The 4130-nt window shown below is 36.0% G+C and overlaps 1 pseudogene; it reads right to left on the bottom strand.

Annotated features, from left to right (window-relative positions):
- Positions 1–1616: 1616 nt before the first annotated feature.
- Positions 1617–2746, bottom strand: LOC140522949 (kinetochore protein Nuf2 pseudogene; annotated as a pseudogene).
- Positions 2747–4130: the final 1384 nt, after the last annotated feature.

The raw sequence follows: 4130 nt of genomic DNA, 5'->3' as shown, positions 1-4130 counted from the left end.
ATGAAATGGATTAAGCAAATTAATTTAGCTAGCATTGTCATTTTTTATTATATTATCTTGACCTGCCCATGAGCAGTTAATGTTTCTCCAATTATTTAGATGTGACTTTATTTGTGTGAAGAGTATTTTGTAATTCTGTTCATGTGGTTCTTGTGTATGTCTTGGCAGCTAGACAGACTTTCTATAGTTATTTTAATGGAATTTCTCTTTCTATCTCTTCCTGCTGGATTTCGTTGGTAATATACAAAAATGCGGGTGATTTGTGTGAACTTCTTTTACATCCTGCAACTTTGCTGAAGTTGTTAAGTGTTTTGATTAGCTTTTTATTGACTCACTAGGAGTCTCTAAGTAAACCGTCATATTATTTGCAAAAAGTGATAGCTTTGTTTCCTCTTTGCCTTTACTTTTTCCTTCAATTTCCTTGTCTTGTCTTATTGTTTTAGACAATACAATCTTGAAAGGTAAAGTTGAGAAAGGATGTCCCTGCTTCACCCAATCTTGATAGAAAGGCTTCTAACTTATCCATGTTATAGCTAATGCTTGTTTTTGGTTTAAGACAGAGACAACTTATCATTCTGAAGGGAGCTACATTTACTTCTGTGTGTGTGCTATGTGTTTAACAAGAACAGGTACTGTATTTTCTCAAAAACTTTTTAGGCATTTATTGAAACAATCTTATGATTGTTGTCGTTTTCGTTATTAATATGACCAATTCTGTTTATAGTTTTTCCAATACTGAATCAGTTCTACATTCCTAGTATAAATCAAGATTGGTCATATTGTATTATGTTCCTGATATGTTGCTGTAGTCTCCTTTCTAATACTCTATTTAAATCTTTTACATCAATATTCATTAGGAAAATTGACCTGAAGTTTTCTTTCTCTCTTTTCACTCTCCTTGGTTTAAATATCAAGACCATATTTGTATCATAGAAAGAATTTGGTAGGATCCCTTCTTTACTTTCCTTTTGAAACATTTTACATAATGTTGGAATTAATTGTTCTTTAAATGTTTGATAAACTTTGCTCATCTATCCATGTGGTCCTGGCATTTTTTGTGGGGGAGAAGGTGGAGGGAGAGTTTATTTATGAATTGAACTTGTGTAATTTTCAAGATTGAGTTATTTAAGTGTTTTGTTTATTGTTCTCTTAATCTGGGAAACTTCTGTTCTTGTAAATATTCATCTATTTCATTTGGATTGTCAGACTTTTTGGCATATTGTTGGGCAAAATAGCTCCTAATAATTGCCTTTACTTTTTCTTTATTGGTTATAAATTCACCTTTCTTATACTTGATACTGGTAATTTGTTTTTCAAATTAAATTATCTAATGGTTTGCTTATTTTATTGTTTCCCCAAAACCAGTTCCTAATTTTATTTATTAATTCAATGATTTTTTTTAAGTTTTCAGTTTTGTGGTTGATTTTCAGGATTTCTATTTTCATCTTTAATTGGGGTTTTTTATTTTGATGTTTTTCTTAATTGCATGCTCAATTAATTCATTGATCTACTTTTTCTCTCCTTTATTGATGAAAGCCTTTAGAGATATACCTTTTCCCCTAAGTACTGCTTTGGCTGCACCATACAAATTTTAGTATATTGCTTTATTTTTATCATTATCTTTGATGAAATTGTTTGCTTTTATGATTTGTTCTTTGACTTACCCATTCTTCATCTTTCTTATTTATCTTCAGCTGGGTTTTGGCAAGCTTCTCTTTCTACACACTGACTCGTCTTTTCAACGAGGCTTCCTCAGTCTTCAGTTTCTTGAATTCTTTCTGAGCACTTTCCATCTGGTCTTCCAGGGACTGGTTCTCTTTCGAGATCCTCATTAGTTTGTCTGAGCTCTCTGCAAGTTCTTGCATTTTCTTTTGATATAACTGTAGCTCCATCTGGAATGAAGGCATAACCTCAATTGCCTCTCGATAGGCTTCATGTTTCTCAGTCACTTCAAGCTTTGAAGTTTTGAGTTTCTGCACTATCTCTTTCATTTTCTCAATGTCATTCTTTAATTTCCCTGGAAAGTCCACAATTTTTGTTTTCAAAATCTCCTGTTCTTCTTTAAAAGTAAATAGTGACAATTTTAATTCATTCAGACTTTTAGTGATCTTAGAAATGTCCAGCTTCTTCTGGGAAATTCCTTCTTGTATTTTTACTGATGAAATCCGTTCAGTGTTTGCTGCAGCTCGTGGATGTCCTCTAAGAGTTGCTTGAATTCCACTTGCTCTTCAAGTGGGACAGAGTTAAGCTGCTCCAGTTTCATCAATGCCTCCTGTTGTGCTACTTGCAGCTGCTGCATCTTGTCCACGGAGGATTTATGTTCCTGTTCATATTTCATGGATGTTTGTCCGCGTGATTCTCTGAAGTGAATGAAGTTGATGACGGCACTTAAAAATCGACATGTACGTTCTCCTTTTGGGTACAGAATATCAGCAGACTCGAAATCATTCACCTGGCAAATGCGAAGAAAAGGTTCCATATAAGTAAACAAGTTCCATAATGGTAAGAAGCCTTGCATTAACTGTGGGTACACAGCGTTCGCTGGCATCATGTGAAAAGCTTCCAGTGGAATTCCGTATACAATTTGTAGGGTTCGCACAAAAATATTGCTCACGACTTCAGACTTTGGATTTGGAAAAATATCATTCTTGGAAAGGTCTTTGCCATCAGCTCCCTTCAGGATTGAATTCTGGACATGAGTCACAATCTCATCTGGAGTCAGTCTAGGAAAAGGCCGGGTTGCCATGCTGTGGTCTACCTTCCAGTTTTAGCAGAAGAACTTGAGATGAGCAGCTTTTCCGGATGAGGGAACCATAAATGACGAGGTCGAGGGGTGATGGGGACCCCAAAATACCGACAGTCCGGGTGGTGCCCGAATGAATTCGACTCAAGCCTTCTTAAAGCCAAAGAAAACAAAGTTTATTAAAGATTCGCCAAACTGGGTTGCCTCTTAAGGAACCTAAGCATTTGTAACGCTTGTATTCACAAGCGGGCCAGACAGAATCTCAGCTAGACAGAGTTTGAGCTGGATTGAATCTGAGCTGACTTACCCATTCTTTAGGATTAAGTTATTTAGTTTCCAATTAATTTTACTCTATGCTTTAAAGACCTTTTACTGAATGTAATTTTTGTTGCATTGTGGTCAGAAAAATATACATTTAATATTCCTACTTTTTGTACTTTGAAAGCCATTGATCTAAACTTAGAAGGGAACTCAGAGACCGATTTATTCACCCCTCTTCTTTTATTTATAAAGAAACTAAGGTCCAGAGAGGGTAAATGATTTCTCCAAAGTCATCCAGATAGTGAGCATCAGAGGTAGGATTTGAACTCAGAGTTTCTGATTTCCAGAGCTAGCACATTTTGCCCTGTCCCACACTGACTCCAAATCAATCAAAGCAATTTGGTCTAACTAGCAACACAAGAAAACTAATTGGATGGAGAATATCTAATGTCCAGAATGTTTTATGCAGTCAAATGATAACCCACAGGACTAGTTTATCAATACGTATAGCTTTGCCAGATATGGAATTGGAAAATAAACTGGCATAAAATTGAGCAGAATAGGCTGAGTTGTCCTTGGCAAACTATACAGTACTTTTAGTGGTCCCAGTTTTATCCTTGATATGAAAGCCTATCTTTTCTTGAAGTGATACTGAAGGTCTCTGAATCATGGAATACTACAGTCTCTGAAGAGTTAAACATGCATACCCAAAGGGTAATGGGGAAATACTTGGTGCACATTACCAGTGGAGTACTGCACCTCTCACCTCTCCAGAAAAGAGGTGGTGGTTTACAGGCACAGAACGTGGCATATATTTTGAGACTTGGTCAATGTGTTTTGCTTGACTATAATTATTTGTTACCAAGGGTTATTGTAGGCATGACTTTAATGCCAGAACTTTCTTAGTTCAGGTTCAGTGTTGAGACAAAATGAAGTATTCACAAGTCACTGAACATTTAACAGAGGAAGATTATTTTGTCCTAACACAGCAAGAACATCCTATTTGGATGACTTTGGACAATAAAGATAAAGTGGCCTTTAGCTTCTCTGGAAGTGGCCCTCCTCATCTCAAAATGGAAATGTGTTTTGTCATTCGGTTATCAGGCTATAGTGACTTGTGTGGTCT

This window comes from Notamacropus eugenii, chromosome 2 (genome assembly GCF_028372415.1).
Source record: "Notamacropus eugenii isolate mMacEug1 chromosome 2, mMacEug1.pri_v2, whole genome shotgun sequence".
Classification (NCBI taxonomy): Eukaryota; Metazoa; Chordata; class Mammalia; order Diprotodontia; family Macropodidae; genus Notamacropus; species Notamacropus eugenii.
Note: the sequence above shows the minus strand (reverse complement) of the source record. Positions and strands in the feature narration are given on the sequence as shown.